Source organism: Gymnoscopelus braueri (genome assembly GCF_963280865.1).
Source record: "Gymnoscopelus braueri genome assembly, contig: SCAFFOLD_248, whole genome shotgun sequence".
NCBI classification, from domain to species: Eukaryota; Metazoa; Chordata; class Actinopteri; order Myctophiformes; family Myctophidae; genus Gymnoscopelus; species Gymnoscopelus braueri.
In genome coordinates, this window is record NW_027660985.1 from 73743 (window position 1) to 96174 (window position 22432).

General features: G+C 42.0%; 1 pseudogene across 1 annotated transcript; it reads left to right on the top strand.

Annotated features, from left to right (window-relative positions):
• The first annotated feature begins 16756 nt into the window (after positions 1-16756).
• LOC308080992 (nucleotide triphosphate diphosphatase NUDT15-like) lies at positions 16757-21811 on the top strand (annotated as a pseudogene). The gene is made up of 3 exons: positions 16757-16909; positions 20713-20909; positions 21750-21811. The product of its transcript is annotated as a nucleotide triphosphate diphosphatase NUDT15-like (transcript).
• Positions 21812-22432: the final 621 nt, after the last annotated feature.

Genomic DNA, 22432 nt, shown 5'->3' on the forward strand with positions numbered 1-22432 from the left:
TACCTCTACAGTATGTCTACTGTTTTTCTTAAGTTTATTTTCCCATGTTAGCTCTAATTTTATAACTGCATTTATCTGTCTATTATTATTGTTTTATATTTTTGCTTTGATGTTTGCAGCTTTTTTTTAACCTTCTGTGAAGCCCTTTGTAACTTTGTTTGGAAATGAACTATAGAAATAAATTCATTATCATTATCATTATAGGCTTAATGGTCAAGAGCTATAGAGTGGGTGGGTGCTGGTGGTACTGGAGTGGGTGTGGATGAGGCACCCAGTTTATAACATTGTGTCCCTCTGTCCATAATCACCACTGCACATGGCCTGCATATAACCTGTTTATCTGAATACAATGCTGATGCTGGCAGAGCAATCTCAAGAATATGCTTCTCTCTACTCCTCACTGTCTTAAACCAATGAGCAAAATGATGTGGATGGAGTTACCACAAACTATTGTCACATCACAGGTAAAGACATACAACATATGTTTTGGCAGTATTCACGTAGCCAGCTTATCAATTCATCAATACTATGACCCCAGCAGCCTCTGTCCAGTCCAAAATGGTTTCAGCTCTGAATTGTTAATTTTATTTCATTTGTTTTAAAGTGAGATGGCATTTTAACTGATCTGCACACTGCTTTTTCATCTTTCTTTTGTTTGACTTAAAGTTGTACAGTGCAGGTTTAAAAAAAAGTTAAACGATTTTTAGCAGCCTCTGCTGGTCATTACCGTCACTGCAGGCCGTTCATTTATTCCTCTGTTACCCAGAATTCCATTCGTTTTCACCGGAAGACGGAAGCGTTTCAAAAAGCGCTCTTTTAGTTGTTTTATACGATCTGTGGATCGTTTCTCTTAGCCAGTGGAGCTTTAGTTACCGTGAGCTGTGTTTTCTTTTTCTGTTTTTTTTTTCGATCTTCAAATCATACAATCTCTTAAAATCAGCGTGAGTTTCCTTTTTGTTATTAGCGCGGTAGTTCCTGGCCAAACAGGAAACCGGTGCGGTAGTTCCTGGCCAAACAGGAAACCGGTGCATTTCCGCTTCCGTTTTCCGGCTACATGACGTCATTTTCGCGGGAAAGACACCCCTATCACCGTTCAATAGAAAATATATGTATAAAAGGCTTTCGGGGGTGAAATTCATGGAGTGGGTGTTGTGAAACTTTTGCCACTCACAAAAGATATACAATTTAACTTTAGTTTTGTTGAAAAAGTTACCTAGTATTACTTTAAAGACACTTTAGTTCTGCAAGCACTGCCCTCTCTCTCTCTCTCTCTCTCTCTCTCTCACACACACACACACACACACACACACACACACACACACACACACACACACACACACACACACACACACACACACACACACACACACACACACACACACACACACCTTTACTAGCTTGTGTGTGTGCACACACACACACACACACACACAAGCCTTCACTGGCCATTGAGTTTCATATCAAACTAATGCCTAAATAAATGCCTGCTGTTCTACTGTGACACTCCTAGTCCTGCTATGATGCTTCACTGTCATGCCACACACACACACACACACACACACACACACACACACACACACACACACACACACACACACACACACACACACACACACACACACACACACACACACTTTAACCATTTATTTCTGTCCACATAAAGGAGACTAATATCATAGGTGCAGTAAGGTTACATTCACAAAATCATGGCATATGTCTTCATGATACAATAATGGTGGCTGCCAATTATAGCAGAGACAGCACAATATATGCCAGTATAGGAGCCTTTGCTTCCCTTTTGGGCATCCTAAGTTGTTGAAACCCTCTAACAACTAGTTTGTGGGTATGTCCCAGGCTGCCAAATATAAAAACAAATAGTCTACTCTACACCTATAACCTTGCTCTGATGTGGTATGTAGGAGTGGTTGGTATTTAATGACCGTGGTCTTAAAGGCTTTCTCTAGGCTAAGGTCAAAGGTGCATGCTATCTCTAACACAGACACTTCTCTGGACTCTTCATCAACCACAACAACATCTGGTGTATTAGCTGTCAAAGATGTAAAGATGTCTGGGCTATCACAGAGATGGCAAATGCCGATGAAATGACACAGGAATGTTTGTGCATTCTCACTGTAGATGCATGATATTTTATATATGTCCTTTGCTACAAGTCCCACTATTCTATCATTACGTGCTATGTACATCCCTTTGTATGCATAGCAGCCATCCAAGATGTGCGACAGTGTTTCAGTGACCTGTTCTGTGGTGTGGTGCAATGAGGAACTTGAGTGCACACACACACACATACACATTCTGATGGGGGGGGGTGGACAGACAAAGCGTCTGAAATGCAAGTCAATCTGTCAGATGCATCCATTTCACCTTAATTGAAACCACAACTATTTCAGCTGGTAGAACTTGATCTCCTCCCGTCCACGCACATTTTTTCATTAATTAATTATATACTTGCGTTCGGGTGGGAGGGAATAATTATAGTATAGGCCTACCCTCCAAAGAACACACCACTGAGTAGACCAAAGAAGTACCTTTATCTTCACATACCATGTTTTATGCTTTTTAAAATATTGAATTTTAATTTTTACAAAGGCAGTCGATGGGGCTGTGACCGGGCTCTAACCTTGTCCCTGGAGTCATAGGTCACTGGTTCTCTTACAGATCCATTTGGTTTCCTTGTACACCTTTGAGTTTCACATCAAACTGGTTGAACTTCATGCTTTCTCTACATGCAGATACTGTAGATGATAAATGCTTGTTGATCTACTGTGACACTCCTAGTCCTGCTATGATGCTTCACTGGCATGCTGCCCACACACACACACACACACACACACACACTCCGAGGGGAGGGTGGAAAGAAAGATCAGATGAGTTCAACTGATCAGATGGTAAGCGTATAACTCAGACTTCTCAACACACACACACACACACACACACACACACACACACACACACACACACACACACACACACACACACACACACACACACACACACCCCTATCAACAGGACTTAACAGATAGATTGATTGATGTACTTTATTTAGTGAGACATGAACAGTACATGGAAGTACAATTCACAATACAAGGTCTACTAAACTGGATAACTCATAAAGCCCTAAGCTTGTTTAAAATGAGTTCCCACGCACACAAATCATGATGAAATATAAGAGATAGACCAATCTGGGAACCCATCGTCAAATGAAAAGGAAAAACAGCGCCCCCAGCGTTTTTCACTTTTGCATTAGACTCTGGGGGAGTGATTAAATAGACCTACGCTGAATGGAAACCGGGGTTTGGTCCATGCCCTCATCCCTCCACTTCCGGTGGTGCACCTATGTTTTCATTCCGACTAGATAACAATTCTTCCACCACTGAACACTATGGGTTCCGACCGTTCCGTGACACTATCCCGCGACCCAAAGTGGGGTCGTGGGAAGGTGCCGTTGGGGCCGCGCAGTGGCAACCAAAAAATATGACTCTTTTATGTTGAGGCTGAGGCACACAAACTGATTTAGCTCTGTTCATAAAAAATTTAATTAGAAATTATGTTCAATATGAGCGGGTGGCTTAAAAGAGCCATTTTGGCTGTTTTTGTTAGTCCGAGAGAGAGAGGGTACAGGACCACAGATCCATTTGGTTCCATCTGTACCCTCGCGGAGATAAATTTAGATTGCGATGTAACCGTGCGGAGACAGACAACCACACCAGTTACCAATGGTTGGAGGAAAACGCCATAGATACAATCTGTTCACTGTTAACTGTTCCAGAGAGAGGGGCTCCAGTTGCAAAGCGAGTGTGGTTCATTCAACCAAAATCTGTCACTTGCGTTTCAAATCGTATTGTTTGATCGGCTGGTGATATAACTTAACTGACACGGTAACTGACATACTTGTGTGGAGTACGGATACATTTTAATGAAATCTTGACGTGCGCTGTGCACTATCTGTGTTAGTTCGGGCCGTGGACCATATGTTTCGCCTCGCAGACATAGAAACTCTGTGGAGACTGGAGCGGCTTTGATTGGTTAAAGCGCGGCTTACTTCCTGATCTAAGGCCCGCCCACTTGTAGGCCACTTGTACAGGGGTATCCCAAAGTTGTGTCGTATCTTGTAGACCAGGCCCATTGCAAGTTGCTGTACTCTGTCCTCAAACCTGAGCCATCCAACCCTAGCAAAATGAGCCGGGGTTTAAGGCCAAGAAGTAGCCTTACTAGTTTTTTTTTGTGATGTTTGGAGCCTTATTTCTAAGGCTTTGGTGGTGTTGTGATACCATGAGGAGCATGCATAGCCAAAATGACCTTGTATGAGGGCCCTTGAAAGAATCTTCAACGTTTTTCAGGCCAAGGACCCCTTAGTTCAGTTACAGTGTTATTCCTTTCCACATTGGCAAAGTAATCACCAAAAATCATTATTCCATACCAACAGTCACACAAAAGTTCTATATCCCGTCCAGTGCTTTTCTATTTCCTACATACAACATTCGATCAAATCTTGTCAACAAAATGTTTCCCTCAATACAACAGTCACAACAGGACTCCTAAAATAATGCTATACTATGGTATTATGAAAACATGATTGTCTTATTTTGTCATCAAATTAGCTTACCAATATTCAACAAGAGAAGAATAACAGTGAGAATAAATACGTAAATGTATAAAGTGCCTATGTCAAAAGCGACGTTCAATTTGTGTGTTATTTCAGTAACATTAAAAGTTGACAAAGTCAACTCACTCAACTATAAGACACTAGTGGGTTCTATTTCAATACTCCGCTCTAGGTCTCGCTAAGGGAGAGCGCCCTCTAGGCGTGAACACAGAAGCATTTCTTGATACACTTCCAGATAATTTCATTGGCTGGACTTTGATTCGCCTTCCTGACCGGAGGTCCCGCCCTCCGTCCTATATAGTCAGGGGGGCATATCTGAGAGGCAGCAATCGTGGTTTGCTCCAGATGAGCAGTCTGTGTGCCAACTTGTGCAGCACACGAGACCACGTACCTCCCTGCTTGTTGATGTAACATAGCGTCGGTATGTTGTCTGTTCCGACCAACACATGACGCCCATGCAGGGAAAGGGAGAAACTGCTTTATTTTGTCGGGAAAAAAATCCAAAAAAGCTCCAGGTAGTTTATGCGGTAGGTGTGTAACCTGCAGGACCACAAACCCCTGGCAGCCTCGCCGCTGTAGGTGGCTCCCCACCCTAGCAGATATTTGTGTAAAACATTATTTTACACAAATTTCAAATGGATAAAACACATTTCAGGCTGTCAAAATCTGCTGAGTTCTGGGATCAAGCTTGAGTATTAATCTAACAAATTTGTTCTGGGCAGTCTGTTTGTTTTTATCTTGGGGGTGCTGGTGTACCAAGAAGAACAGGCATAGTCAAAATGGCATTGAACCAGAGCCCCCGACAAAATCTCCAATGCATTTCTGTTCAGAAATGTGGACATTCTACCAAGGAATTTGACTCTGATTGACCTTCGAGATGGCTTTTTGTGCCATACTTTATCCAGATAATAGGGATGTGCTCCACTCCATTGTTCTATTGTTTCAATAAAATTGTATGTGTAACATACATAGGTTGCTTTTTTTAGGTTGTTGATAGTGGTCCTATTGGTAATAAGCTAATTAGAGTGCTCTAGATAGATTTAATCATTAATCGGAGCATTCCAATGTGTTTCTAATGCTTTAAAAAAACATAAAATCAACACCAAGTTTGCCAAAAGTGTCAAAGGTTAAGTTATAACTCGTTTTCACATAGCCACCATCTTGGAAATATGCAAATTAGGGTTCCAGACACACCCAATCGTAATGATAAGCATTCCAATGTTTTTGCAATGGTCAAAAAACATGAAATAGACACCAAGTTTGTATTTGTAGCTCATCTGGTTCAAAAGTTACAGCCAAAACCGTTTTACATGGTGGCCATTTTGGATTTGGCCGCTATGGCGACCCCAAAGGTCGCCCCCTCGGGCGCCCTAGCGAAATCATTAGAGCATGCCCTGGGCTACATCTGGGCCAAAATTGGTGCATTTAAGACTGATTAGAGCGAAAATATCCCTAAGGCCCGGGACTATTGCTGAGATATTGTCCCTATAGGTGATTATGCTAATAAAAGCTAATTACGTTAATTCTGAAAATTGCTCAACATATCCAAGTCAGCATCCGGCAGTTTCTACATGCTGGGGACCCATACTCAACATTTCTAACATAAAACCTTGGTGTACTCAACATGTCCGGGTTCACAATGGGGCTCTATGGGCTGGCAAGTAGACTAATGGCTAAAACACGGGGGATGGCCATATAGCGATGAAAGAGAATAGAATAGTAATGACCGGCCAGGTCAGCAGAAATGTAGTCAGCAATGACTAAAACGTGCAGCCAGCAATGGCTACAGAGCCTGAGATGACTCATGAATTGACCAGATGGTTTAACAGAAATGTTGCCAGCAATGACAAAACTGTAATAGAGAAATAGAAAGCTTTAAATTAGACAGATATAGGGAGGCGAGAGACATATGAGCGATCATGATTAGCAAGACATGAACCACCACCAGCTATATGCAGAATGTAGTACTCACCGATAGAAATCAGGGCTTGAATGATTTTTGAGCAGAAAGAATAGAAGCAGCGTCTGGACGAATGTAAGATGAATATGCAGAAGAGGACCATCTCCCCAGTTGCTGGAGAGAAGCTGTAGAGATCCCTTGACTGGCAGCAGAAGTGGCAGCACCTATTCTAAAAGAATGGCCTGAATAATGCTCAGGAGAAAGTCTACACTTGAGAAGCACTAGCTTTAGATGATTAATAAACCAAGCTTTAGATAAAGGCTTATAATCAGGGGTTAAAAAAAGGGGGCCTGACTGAAGGGATGGAACCCTGAGATTAAGATACTTAATCATGGAAACGTATGGACAAAATGAAGAATTGATGCGAGCTATGATTATAGAGCAAGCACCTTTCGACTTAGAATGTTTAAGACTTAGCATATAATAATCGGGATGAAAAACTAGATCAGCAAGAGATACGTCTTCATCAGAATTAAACAAAAGGTTTGGATTAGTAAATTCCCCACTTCTTAAAAACCCATAAAAAGCAAGAAGAAAAACACTCTCCAATAAAGAATCAACATAAGGAGTAAACATGCCGAGCCTTAATGCATTAATCATAGCGTGAAGAATGGAAAGAGTAATGGGGCGTCTATTGTCAGAGACAGGAGGGGAAGCTTTAGCAATGCCTTTCAATATCAGTTTTATTGAAAGATGCGAAAATAAGCTAGGAAAGGAAGGATCATTACACCTAGCATTAAATTGAACCCCAGCGATTAAACTACGAATATAAGGAGGGCTTAACTTTTTCACATCCTTACAAAAACAAATAAATGTACAAACGGTTGTAAATTGAACAGGAAAAAGTGGCACATTAACAGACAGGCAAAAGAAAGCAAACGTTTTCCAAGCAAAATCGTAAGAGGCAATTGTGCTGTCAGCTAAACCTTTCCTCATATATGACCTAGCAGACTCGAGCAATTTGCCTAAGAGAGGATTAACTCCGCGTAAGGGGGAACAGGAGTTGAGGTTGGAGAGGCATCCGGGCATAGCCTGCGGAAAACCTGAAATTTAAAACGAGAGAGAGAATCGGCTATTACGTTCAAATGACCAGGAACGTGGCGCGCAGTAATAATGAAATTATGAATAACGGCTAGCCAAGTGAGGCGCCGCATGAACATCATAATGTCGGGCGAAGCAGAACGCCCCCTATTAATGATGCTAACCACTGCTTCATTGTCACAAAGCACGGTTATGCGTTTGCGATACCCCTTTTTTAACTCCTTCTTCAGTAATTGGGAAACTATTTCAGGCTCTTCAGATGCTGATTTCAGATTTTTACAGACAAATGATTCACTCACATCTGAGATTACACCTACTCTGAAACCCTGAGACAAACCCGTAATTAAATGATCGACAAAGACATGGTCTTGATGCTCAGCCAGTTCACCAGCCAGCACGCTGACATTTATTGGGGTTGAAGGGTGGACCCGCAGCAGTTCTTGGAACCATCCTACTTCCCTTTCCGAGGAGGACGGGGGCGGGATGGCGTGCGGGGGCAAACAGGCTTGGGATGCGCCTCCCCACATCCGCTACAAACATGGAGGAAAACGCAATGTGGATATGTACAAACATTGAAATTGAAATTATTGCAAACTGCTTTGTTGTTAAGCATAACCACCTTCCGTCCGAAACTTTCAACTTTAGACCCTGTGGTTGGTAGAGACCCGGGAACACCCAAGGGCGATGGTGCCGTAGATGATGAGGGATACTGGAATGGCACTCTGGGGCAGAGCGAGGCTGAATGACCCATGTCACCGCAAGTAGCGCAAGAGAGTGCCTGCTGGCCCCCACGAGTAATTCAGTATCGAGGATTGACCAGTCAATAATCGTGTTGTACTGGGATACGTACAGAGCCGACTTGCTGGAGAGAGCTTTGTGGTACTAATAAAATGTTTTTTTTTTTTTTTTTTACTTATTTTTTATTATTTTCCAGGTAGAAAATTCAATGAACAAAGAAACAAGTATGAGAATGACACAAACACAGAGAAATAAAATGAAATGAAAATAAATAAAGTAAAGACAAACAAAAAGACAAACAAAATTGTGTTGAGGTGGGCGTTAGAACACAGGGATTAACAAATGAACGGATTACAATCTTTTCTTTTTTCTTTAACAATCAATCAATGAGTTACATTTCTCATCAAACAGTAAGAAGTCCATTTCTTCCATTTCTTTGCATATTGTTCCGCTCTCAGCCTAAGAGAGAAGGTCAGACTCTCCAAAGAGTCTATCTCATTGACAACTGTAATCCAATCTTCCTTGGTAGGTGGTGCGGCCTGTAGCCATTTCCGGGTGATGGCTTTCTTACAGGCAACCAAAATGATATTATACAAATATAAGTCCTGACTCAGTTCAGCAGGGATTTTCCCCAGATAAACTGTAACAAAAGAACAATCTATTTCAATTCCAAAAATTTCTCTAATTTCTTTGATGACCTCTTGCCAAAAGGGTTGAATTAAAGGACAGTCCCAAAAAATGTGGAAATGATCTGCCATCACTTTGCCACATTGCCTCCAACATTGACCCTGTCCTTGTGCAGAGAGCAGAACAAAGGCCTTTATATGGTGTTTGTCGACCTCACCAAGGCCTTTGATACAGTCAATCGTGAGGGCCTGTGGAAGATCCTTGGCAAGTTTGGCTGTCCAGATAAGTTGATCGATCTCATCGGTTCCTTTCATGATGGAATGCAAGCCAGGGTCCAAGAAAATGGTGATGCATCCGAGCCGTTCCCAGTCAGGAATGGAGTGAAGCAAGGATGCGTTCTGGCACCAACCCTCTTCTCCATCCTGTTCTCCGCGATGCTGCTAGATGCTTTCACAGACTGTGAAAGAGGTGTTTACATCCAGTTCCGCTTCAGTGGCAAACTATTCAACTTGCGGAGACTCCAGGCAAGGACCAAAGTGTTTGAGGCTCTACTGCGGGAATTCCTCTTTGCTGATGACTGTGCACTGACAGCTACCACTCCTGACGACATCCAGTACATCGTAAACCGCTTCTCAGTATCCTGTAGGCGCTTTGGTCTGACTATAAGCTTGGGGAAGACAGAGGCCATGTTTCAACCACCTCCATCAACTCGGAACCCTGCTGTGCTCCCCCCACCACCAGTGACCATAAACAATACGGATCTCAAGACCGTAGATAAGTTTTGCTACCTAGGCAGCACCATCTCTAGCAATGGATCTCTGGACAACGAGATCTCATTGCGCATATCCAAAGCAAGCTCATCCTTTGAAAGACTGACAAAGAAGCTGTGGAAAAATCATGGTATAAAACTGAACACAAAAACTGCTGTCTACAGAGCAGTAGTCTTGAGTGCCCTACTCTACGGTTGTGAAACTTGGACAACCTACCGTCGTCACATCCAGCAACTGGAACGGTTTCACCAGAGGTGCCTGCGCTCAATATGCAACATCAAGTGACAGGACAAGGTGTCAAATCTCAAGGTACTGCAGAAGTGTGGTCTACCCAGCGTTGAAAGCCTGATCATCAAGGCCCAGCTCCGGTGGGCAGGTCATGTTGTCCGAATGCCTGATAGCCGCATACCAAAGATGCTGCTCTACGGGCAGCTGAAGGAGGGGCAGCGTGGCCTGGGAAGACCCCTTCTCCGCTTCAGAGACACACTGAAGGCCAACCTCAGGAGCTGCAAAATTGATGCAGCAAACTGGGAGGATAAAGCTACCGACAGGGAAGGGTGGAGGCACCAAGTTACCCAAGGCATTGAGACTTTCGAACAGGCAAGAGCGGCATCAATCCAAGACAAGAGAGACCGCAGGACACGTGGACCTCTCACCTCAACACAGGACAAAACTCCCTGCAGCATCTGTGGAAGACTGTGTGTCCCAGGGATAGGGCTACGCTCCCACATGAGGAGCCACGCTAAAAGGAAATGACTGCATGTCTACTCATCCGTCGGATCGACGGGAGACTCCACCACCCACCACAAGTTCCAAATATGCTAAAGGTTGTCATCAATTTGGGTACACTAATCTCTGGATTTTTTAGTGTGAGCAATATGTCGTCCGTGAATAGGCTTATCTTGTATTCAGTGTTCCCGATTAATACCCCCTGAATCTCTGGATCCTCCCTAATTGCCTGAGCCAGTGGTTCGATGAAAAACGCGAAGAGGGCGGGGCTTAAAACACAGCCTTGGCGACAACCCCTCCCTAGCTTGATTGAGCGTGATAGATGTCCAATTTTTATTCTGGCTGTGGGAGATGAATAAAGAGATTTTATACATAGCACTGATTTCTCGTCAAACCCAAATCGTTCTAAAACCTGGTAAAGATAGTTCCAGCCTACGCTGTCAAAGGCAGCAGCCGCGTCAAGGCTTATTAGCGTTGCACTTATCTTTTCCTCAGTCATATAGTCAACCACATGGAGTGTTCGCCTAATACTATCTTGCGTTTGTCTTTCTTTGACAAAGCCTGTTTGGTCAGGATCTATCATGTCCGAGACAATATCTTCCATCCTTCTAGCGATAATCGCTGCAAATAGTTTATAGTCTATGTTCAATATTGATATTGGTCTATATGAGCTACATTCTAATTTATCTTTACCCTCTTTGAGAATGACTGAAATCAGCACTTCACTCCAAGATTGGGGCATATGGCCCTCTTTAAGGGTATAATTAAAACAACTGAGAAGCAAAGGTAATAGTTCAGGCCTAAACATTTTATAAATTTCTCCTGTGAAGCCATCAGACCCTGGTGTTTTGTCTGTTTTCAACAAGGATATGGCTTCATCCACCTCAGTACTTGTTATCTCAGCAGTCAATGCCTTATTTTGCTGAACACCTATTGAGGGAAGATCCAGAGAATTCAAAAAGTTGCCAATAGTTGCTGAATCAGCTTTATCTGGCTAGGTATAGAGGTCCTGGTTGCTGTATTTCTTCCTGGTTGTGACACATTCTATTGTTTCTCGGGTTCCTTATTTTATAAATGCTTCTATCAGCTTGTTGTTTACGCAGTCTCCATGAGAGGAGTTTCATAGCTTTAGAACCAGTCTCATAGTATTTTTGTTTAACAAATCTAATTTTTTTCTCATTTTCTTCATTGTAAATCTTATTTGTTTTTTGTTGTAAGCATTTCAATTGGGCTCGTGTCTGTGAGTCTTTTCGGACAGAGTGTAGATTTTCTAATTCCTTCATTTTCGATTGTAACTCTAACAGGTGACCTTGTTTTAACTTCTTCTTATGTGCAGCATATGCTATAAGTCTACCTCTCAAAACCGCTTTCCAAGCATCCCACAGAACATTTGGAGTAACTGTTCCATTGTCATTATTTAGTAGGTAATCCCCTAGCTCTTTCTTGATATATTCTTTACATGAATTGTCATTCAGAAGACTATTGTTTAGTCTCCATATTGAGTTTTTCTTTTTATTATCTAGGTGTAGAGTAAGATATACACCTGAGTGATCTGACACATCCCTAATACCTATCTCGCACTCACTTATTTTATGTCTATCTGTGACTGGGACAAAGAAGTAATCAATCCGAGAGTGTTCAGAATGGGGGGAGCTATAAAAAGTAAACTCTTTTTCTGTGGGGTGGAGTTCTCTCCATATATCTATCATGCCAAATTCCTTCAGCATTTTTCTCATAATGCAGGAGTATTGATTCACTTTTTTATGTTGATTAGTAGAGTCAATTTCATGTAATTGTACATTCCAGTCTCCCCCACATATAACCACTCCAGTTGACTCTTTAATTAAAAGATTAAACATTTTTTGAATAAGCGATTTATCGTGGCCTGGTGGCATATAAACGTTAAACAAGGTCACCTCTTTATTGTCTATCTTGCCTTTAACCAAAATGTAACGTCCCTCCTTATCTTTAATCTGTGTTATCAATTGAAAATTTAATTTGTTAGTCCCCTTCTACGCCCTGAATTATGAGAAGAATAGAATGTGTTCACAAAACCCATCTTTTTTTAATTTTTCATGCTCTGTGTCAGAGAGATGCGTCTCCTGCCAAAAGATTATTTGTAATTTTTCCCTTTTCATTTTTGAAATCACCTTACTTCTTTTAATTGGATTATGCAACCCATTGACATTGAGTGTTATTACCCTGTATTCCTGATAACCCATTGCGGTTGTTTCCTTCTGTCAGACTTTGCCCACCTCAACTTACAACACAATACCTTAAAATTCAAATTGGAAAAAACACAAAAATAGACAATAACATCAAGATAAAGAAAACTTAAAGTGACTTCCACAACTGGAGGACAAAAGTGCTCCTTGGAATCGAGGGGAAGTCCTGCCTTGAAAAAAGGGCCCCTCTGTGGAGCAAAAAAAGCTCCTAAGAATGCTTTAGTTAGCATACTGCTCTGCTATGGCAGCCTATCTCAGCTCAGGTCACTCACTTTATGTACATTATAACTATTTTGAGCTGGAAGGTGAATTAAATTAAAATAATCAGCCTGTAAACATGAAAAGAAGTGAAAACCAAATTGTATTTCTAAATTATCAGAGTACATTATTATATCAGTAACCTGATCCATCCCTGCTTGTGTTATCATGTCTCCTCATTCTCCCGGGCGTCCTCCTGGGCGTCCTCTTGGGCGTCTTGCTGGTCGTGGCGGAAGCGGCGTAGTTTCTCTCTTATCTGGTGTGGTTGGATGGCCTGCTGTCTGCGCTTGTCCCCTGCCTTGATCCATGATGACGATGACTTTTGTGGTCCTCTAGATGGCGCCGTTTCCCCATCTTCAGGGAGAGGGAAGCCCCTCTTCCTCAGGTCGCTTGCAGCCTCCCTTGCATCATTGTAGATCTTGGCCCCAGTATCAAAGAAAACCTTAAGCTTAGCAGGGGGTGGAGTGCGGAATTTGATCCCTTCTGTCTTGAGTAGTTTTCTTATTTCAGAGTATTTTCCTCTTTTCTTTTTTATTTCTGCTGGGTAATCGTGGTCGAAGTAGATTCTCTTGTTCTTGTAGAGAACTATTCCCTTTTCCCATGCAGTAGATATCACTAGTTCCTTGGTGTAGTCCTCTAGGAAGTTTGCTATTATGGATCTCGGTGGAGCTTCCCTCGGTGGTTTCGGGCCCAGGGCTCTGTGACATCGCTGTATTTTCAGCTCGGTTTCAATCGGTACCCCCACCTCTGTTGTCAGAAGCTTGGTCACAAAGTCCAGCATGTTGTTATCTTTTTCTCCCTCTGCGACTCCATAAATACGTAAATTATTTAGTCTTCCGCGTGTCTCAAGGTCCAAAAGCTTTGCTTGGGTCGACTCCTGTAGTAGAATCATAGCCTGGAGAGCCTCTTCAACTTCAAGGTTACGGTCCTCTGTTTCCACAACACGCTGTTCAACGTCACCTACTCGTGTTATTGTAGCTTCCAAATCACCCCTCATGGTGCCCAGGGATTGATTAATCTTGACTCTGAAGTCTGTTAATTCTTTCTTCATGTCCTCTCTCAATTCTTTCTTCATATCAGGACGGATTGCCATGATCTCAGTATACATGTTAGCCATCAAGTTAGCATCCGTGCTAGCCTCCGCGCTAGCATGGCTAGCGTTAGCAGGCACGTCTTTTTCCATGGCTGATTTATCGTTCTTTTGCAACCGTGACGGTCTTCCACCTTCAGCCCTCCTGAGTTTGTCCCTTTCCATTACTTTATGACGAATATAGAATGTTATATCAAGTGTTTCTAGGGATAATTTATATGTGAGTGGAGGAGCGCTGTTTTAGCCTGCCATTTCCTGTCGCCGTCAAACCGGAAGTCGATAAAATATGTTTCTACCATATTTTAAATTTAAATCCCCGATTAGTGCTAGATAAGAGTCAAACTCTTGTCTTCTGTCGGAAAACGCGGAGCACATGACATTACGATAAATGCCGAAAGCCACTTGAAATTCCCCAATAGACAAATCCCTTGACAGCCGGGAATCAGTGTTTTTTAACACAGCAGCGAACTGATCGCCTGTGGCAATTCTCCTATCGTACTCGGGAGAGGGCAGTAAAAGTTTGATCAAATTGATGTCCTTGCCTTGAACAATTTTTGCTCTTAAGCGGGGGGACATGTTAGAGGCTTGAGGTATATAGGCTCTACCTTGGACTGTATGGCGAACAGCAGAGGCTAGGGAATACTGAGGTGGCTCCTCTGGTGAGAGAATATTTGCCCCGGCGGGCTGCTGAACAACTGCAACGGGCTGTGGTGGCTCCACAGCCTGTGGAGCCGGAGGCGCATGAACGGCAGCCCCATTCTCCAATGATGACAGCCGAGCATTAATGGCATGGAGGTTGTCTAGAATGATCTGCATGTCGCTGACTCTGGGTTGGAACTGAATGACACCGCTTCCGCTGGGCATTGGGCTTGGTTGCGGTGGCTGAGGAGGTGGAGAAGACTTCCTAGCCCTCTTTCTCCCCCGAGGTGGCTTTGGGTCGGCACCAGCCGGAGCAGACACAGATGCAGTAGCAGGAGCAGACATTGCAGTAGCAGGAGCAGACATGGATGCAGTAGCAGGAGCAGACGTGGATGCAGTAGCAGGAGCAGATTCGGGTGCAGCTGCAGGTGTAGAAGCAGCGTTTATGGCAGCAACAGGGCCAGATGTAACATGAGCCAGATCGGTTAAGCTTTGAATTTGAGAGGCGGTTAACCCCGGTGCTGGGTTCACATTATGAGCAACCAACTGCTGGTGTAACTCAGCCGCATCATATCTCTCCGGCTGCCTAGATAGCCTGGGACTTCTCCTAGGCTGATGTGCTGTAGAGTCAAACACAATGTCGCCGTGCATCGTCTGAGTCAGACATGATGAGCACTAATAGAATGCTTAGAAATACGGATTTGATGTAATGCAACCTCATGCCCATGTAATGATGCTTGCTGTTCGCCGACTGAAAGGAGAATGACAGTTTAGCGGCAGTGATATTTGATAGAGTGGAGCCCGATCGCTGATTGGCTGGCTGCAGATTGGGTGTGCTCGCTAGATTTGTGAATGGAAAGATACTGACAGCGTGGGAACGGAAGTGACGCAGACAATAGCGATGCGCTCCCATAAAGCCTTAGATCTTCTTTATTGAATTAGAGCGCTTAGAGCTACATGTTGATGAGGAGCTGGGGTAGGCATACAGTGGCTACTGTTTAGAACAGTGCTAAAGTCACATGATTAATCAACAGAAGGTTACACCCACATAGATAGGGTAGACCAAACCCATATAAATGGAGTGGATGCTCACTATTGTACGCATGCACCAGTGTTACTAGTTACCAGGGTGTTATTGCTGCGTTTGTCATTTTCCATTGCGAGCTCCGAGAGACTGGCTGTAAGAATTGAGAGCGTGTTTACACGACAATGTATTTATTTCTGATAAGGTTTATAGTTGTGTGTGTATATTTCGTGTCAGTAATTTGTCATTGCGTTGTTGTTTGTGTTGACTTTTTTAGGTTTATAACCTAACTTTACTTGACTACTGGCCTACTGGCCTAAAAGAGTTAGAGTTTGTTTGTATTGTGTGTTAGTAGGCCTATAATAAAACCATCAAAGACACAGGTCTGAGTTGTGTCCACTAACTGGGTTGCTCAAATACCCTTTACAATGGGAAATCTAATTAGTTGCATTGCTTGTGTGACTGGCCAGATAATTGTACAATCACAATGTATTCATTTCTGTGTTATTCCATTGTAATTTTGGCGTTGATACATTATTTTATATACTGATTGTATGTAGTTTTATCTCATATGATTATAGCCTATAGTATATAGCCTATATCTGTTGCCAAAACATTATAATTATTGTATGCTTTAAAAAAAAAACAAAAAAAAAACTTAATTGGAAGGATTCACATTTAAATTGTTTCAGTTAATGTACCCACTGCCACCTTCCCGTGACTCAATTTGGGGTCCTAACCCACAGTTTGAGAACCTCTGTTTTAAATAGTATCACTGTTATCCCATCAAAACATAGGTGTAAATATCATCAATTCTGTATCATCATGTTTGGTTCAGGAGTATAAATACATAATTTTGTAATGGGGGAAAGTAAAATGGCCATTGCCACCAGGGGGCGTTTTTGTGGTGGCTCCATATCTGAAAATGTTCAGGGCCCCAAACTGTACAAGTGTACCAAGTTTCACACTTTTATGAATAATTGAATGATTCACCTAAAATTTCGTACCAATCCACCGGACTACAGGAAAAGATGTCAGAGATAACGGTTAAACGTCCAGGAGTTGGAGTGGGTGTGCAGGTGACAGACGGACCCACAGAACCCTAAGTGTGTGCTGGTTGGAAGACGAATAGGTGCCATGGGTCATGCAACCTACCAGGTCCCTGGGGGGCACTTAGAGTTTGGGTGAGCATAATCTCTCTTTTCCTTTTTATTTAGCGATGGGTTCCCAGATTGGGGTGAGCACTGAGCAGAACACTACTCATTGGTGGTGCTCAATTTTAGGTAGGGTAATAGCCATGGTTCACATGACGGCGACGCTCGTCTGTCACTTAAGCGTCATGGAACCGTTTGTTCCTGGTCTTCGATTTTTTTTACATTTACAACTCTCACATGTACATAAACGTTCAAATTTCAAATATAAAGTGCTGACCCCCATGCCACGGATGTAACAAGTTGAGCCGGCATAAGTCTAAGTACCTGTATATTCCGTATGGTTCAATTAAAAGCTTTTTAATCCGATCGCCAGCCATTTTCTCCGAATTGTCTCCGATGCTTTCATGCTTTCACTATGCGACACTACTGGTTGGGAGGTGTATTGCACTCTGATACATTACACAAGAATAAAAACAATAATAGAAAATGGCCGCCGATCGGATTAAAATGCTTTTCATTGAACAATACGGGAGATCCGGGTACTTATCGTGGGCCGGCTCAACTTGTAACATCCGTGGCTCAGGGATAAGCACTTTATATTTGAAATCTGAACGTTTATGTACATGTGAGAGTTGTAAATGTCAACAAAAATGGAAAACCAGGAACAATCGGTTCCATGACTGTCATGGTATGACAGTCATGTTTCAGGGCCAGGTAGGGTAAGTGATTTTCTTTGGTTAAAATAAGTGCTTAATAGCTCTATCTGATAGTACTCATTGCTATATAGAGTGTTTGTTCAGTAACAGGAGTCTCAATGTCTCTCCACCTCTTTATTAAACAGAAAATGCATTTTCAGGTCGGGATACCAATTGTATCCAATCAGGATAGGGAACTCAGTCAGGATACAGATTAAACAAGTGAAATTGGAAGTGATGATGAAAATAAATGAGCAGACAAAATTGGAACTGGAACACTCTAAAAATGAAGCTGATAAATGGGTACTCTCTCCTGATTGGCTGAGATTTTGTCACCTATCAGAAAATGTATTTTCTGTTTATTAAAGTCCTGGAGAGACAGGGAAACCCCTGTTACTGAACAAACACTATAGCAATGATGACTATCAAAATATTGCGCTTTAACCTTTTAACAAAAGCTTGTTTTAACCCAAAAATATCACTTACCCTACGTAAGTAAGTAAAAGTCTGGAATTAAACATTTTACTTGGGTAAAAGTACAAAAGTATTGGTATCAAAATACTCAAGATACTCCAGTAAAGTAGGCTACAGTATTTGAGTAATTAAATGTACTTAGTTACTTTACACCACTGGGTGAGCACTGCTCAAGAAGATGTTCTGAGGTCAGATTGTGATAAATCCACATTTCCATGTCCAAACAAAGTGATGGGACAGAGGGATACAAGAAGAGTGGGCTCTAAGGAAGGGTGGGCAGACTGGGCACCTTGATCTAAAATTGGTTGTTTTGTCCAAAAATATTAGAAAAATGGTCTGAAGTAATGTAAAGAATACATGATTTGAACATGCACGTGACATCATTATCAGACGGTCAGACCCAAAGTTATCCTTCAACTTCTTGTTTATGCCCCAAAAATGATTGGATGAACAGGTTTTGTAGCAATGTGTTGCAATTGTAGAAATATTAGGCTTTAATTGGCAACTGTTCAATCATGTTCTAATCATGTATATTTTATATTATTCAAGACCATTTTCCAATTATCATTATTTTTTCACATTTTGGGAGAAATAGCCAATTTTACATCGATTTTGAGGTATTTCCTTTCTTTATTGGAGTATTTCAGTGGTGTAAAGTAACTAAGTAGCTTATATATATATATATACACACACAAACACACACACTCACGTAGGCTTTATTGTCTCCGCCGAAGGTGGAGAATATGTTTTCGCTTTGTTGTCTCCGCCGAAGGTGGAGAATATGTTTTCGCTTTGTGTGAGCAAACATTGTTAGCCAAGCTAACATTGGGCAAGCTCCACGTGACACGTGTCAATTTGTTGACACCAATGCCTCTGATTGGCTAGAGGGACGCGTGACGAAATAAAATTCTATAAATAGGTGTGTCACTTCAAAAAGCCCCTACTTTTTGAAGTGAGGTAAAACAGGATCAATCAGACTTGATTGGAACAGTACCTTCAGTAAGTCCAAGTCACCCGTCTGTGCGTGTGTGTTTCCCTCTGAGAACACCTAACATTGGTCAAGCAAAGGCGCAGAAGGCCAAAGCTAAGAAAGCATACTCATCTACAATTGTAACGTAGAAGAGGACTAGAGTTGAAATGATCCCACAACAAAGCCGAACTCTTAATACGTGTCAATATGTTGACATCAATGTCTCTGATTGGCTAGAGGGACGCATGACGAAATACAATCCTATAATAAAAAGGTGTGTCACTTCAAAAAGCCGTTTACGTTTTTGAAGCTAGGTAAGACAGGATCAATCAGTCTTGATTGGAACAGTATCTTCTAGTCCAAATCACCCGTCCGTGCGTGTGTGTGTCCCTTTGAGAACACCTGACATTGATCAAGCAAAGGCGCAGAAGGCCAAAGCTAAGAAAGCATACTCATCTACAACAGTAACACAGAAGAGGACTAGAGTTGAATTGATCCCACAACAAGACCGAAATCTTAATACGTATTAATATGTTGACACCAATGCCTTTGATTGGCTAGAGGAATGCATGACGAAATACAATTCTATAAATAGGTGTGTCACTTCAAAAAACCGTTTACGTTTTTGAAGCGAGGTAAGACAGGATCAATCAGTCTTGATTGGAACAGTATCTTCTAGTCCAAATCACCCGTCCGTGCGTGTGTGTGTCCCTCTGAGAACACCTAACATTGGTCAAACAAAGGCGCAGAAGGCCAAAGCTGATCAAACACACCAATCAACTGCTGAAACTGTTCAAGACAATGAAGATGAAGAAGACAGACAAGTATTTGAACAAACCAGTCAATTATGACGACTCCCATATGATAGATTGCTTCAATGTAAACAGAGCATTGCTTCAATTAAACAGAGCTAAGAATCATAAAGAAAGAATGAAATTAATCAGAGACAAAAAAATCGCTAAATGACAAAAGACGAAGACTAGCCATGAATGCTTACAATATGACACAGCAAAGATTGCTACAATCTCTGGAAGAAAAAGTAGAAGAGTCTGAAGAGAACATCGAAAGGAAAAAAAGGAACTGGTCAGAGTATTTAAATAATGAAATACAACATCAACAAGCACATAACACGAGTAAGAAGAAACGATACAGATCACAAGAATTAGAAGTTAATGAAGCTGCTCTCGCATTCTTAAAGAAGATGTCCGAAAGTGGACCCAATTATATCTGTGGTTCCTGTGAACGAATGCTCTACAGAGAATCAGTGGCAGAGTTTAAACCTGGAAATTATACATTTAAATATATTTAATATATATAATAAATTTTAAACATTAGAAGACAAAATATGATTTTTAAATCATTTTTTTTTAAATAAATATTTCTTTAACATACACCTTTTTATTTAACTACAGTATATATCTTTTACTCTACTGTATCTCATTAGTTATTGCTATGGTCTGCTGGCGGAGACTTGTGCTCCGAGGAGCACATTTTCTAGTTTATTATGCTTTCATTTGGTTTATTTGTACACTCTTCGAGTTACAGACCCATAAGGGTTCATTTGGACCCCAGGTGGTCCCCGGACCCAACATTGTGGAGAACAAGAACAAGTGTTTTTTTTTGGGAGTAATGCACATATTTGATTTAACCGTGGTGTCAGAATGTGATGCTGAATTTTCTGTCTCGTTTGAAAGGGAGACGTGGGAGGACTGTGCCCACAGAGAAGTGATGGAAGAGGCAGGGGTGCGTTTGATTAACGTGCGCTTTGCATCTGCGGTGAACTGCATCAAGTTGGAGGAGCAGTTCCATGATGTGGACATCGTCATGCAAGGTGAACTGGACAGGACACACCCTGCGGAGCCAGTCAACCTGGAGCCAGAGAAGAATGAAGGTGGGTACTACAATATGTTTTTCCTCTCTGCCTTAATTCCTAATTCATATTTCAGTATCACCCTTGCAACATGTTGCATCACAGAGCATTTAAACACACACACACACACACACACACACACACACACACACACACACACACACACACACACACACACACACACACACACACACACACACACACACACTCTATTAACTGGACTGTTTTTATTGCCAGATAGCCTATGGAAACTGTTAAATAAAGGTGCTCATCATTGTGTGACACAGTATGGATCCAGGCCTCCCAGTCAACAACTAAACTCATCACATGTTATTACTAGAAAAGTGCTCCTCAGAGCACAGGGCTCCGCCAGGAGGGGTTGTCTACCCAGGGCCAGGGAGTTTTGGAAGGCTTTTATAGACAATTGGAATGGTATATGAGAAATCTCACTGATACATCTTGACCACATGACTCCAGAGATAATGTGCACCGATTTGTGTGAGTTTTGGAGAAAACGCAAAATGATAGAAAATGTAGTTGGCACAAATAGTCGGGCCTATATGGGAAGTTATATCATGAGCCAAGGTTATCTGGGCCAATAGTTTTAGGCCAAAACGTGAAGCGGGCTGTTATAGCGTCACCATGAGGCTGATTTGAAAACTTTGGGGTGGCAGTTATTCCTTGGCCTACTGGGAGTGTGTGTGCAAAGTTTGCAAATTTGAAAAATGAATGAAAAAAACCCCCACAAAATAAAACAAATCATATGAATTAATACTATCAGTTAAACTATCAGTTCACTGAAACTGAATTTTGAACATTCCAAACACACCTGACCATGTGATTATTATTTTCCTTGACCAGGGTGGAGCTGGATTCACTGGGATGAGTTTCCCCCTGAGGAGCAGCTGTTCCTGCCATTATAGTCAGGGCTGTTAACAAAAAAAGGGGGACACGGCTGACAAAAGCGCCAAGCGCCAAGTTTCATTTTGGAAGGGGAGCCACGTCATCAAGATGGCAGAAGGCGGCCATCTTGGATTACAAAGATGGCCACCATGCAATATCTATAAAAGCCAATATCTCGGCTTCCAAGCCACTTAGAAGGTCAATCTTAGTGTCAAAATATACATTTTCTGGGACAAGGAATGCAATAAAACTATAGGGAATATCAATAAGTGACTAATTCAGCCAATATTAGATAATTTGGTAAATTCTGGCAATATATGTACACAATTATGCATGCTTCGTCTAGATTATGCACAACATCTCAGAGTGTGTGTGTGTGTGTGTGTGTGTGTGTGTGTGTGTGTGTGTGTGTGTGTGTGTGTGTGTGTGTGTGTGTGTGTTATTAAACTTTGACAGATCTGACTCTTGTTATTTCCTATTTTTCCTATCTATTTTGTAGTATCGTTCCTATTGTTTCCTGTCTGCCTAGTTACTGTTTACCTGCCTTGTCTCTCCTCCCTGTGATTATTAGTTATCTCCACCTGTGTCCTGTTAGTCCCTAGGGTGTGGGTGTGTCTGGATCTGGTTCCTGCCCGTGTGAC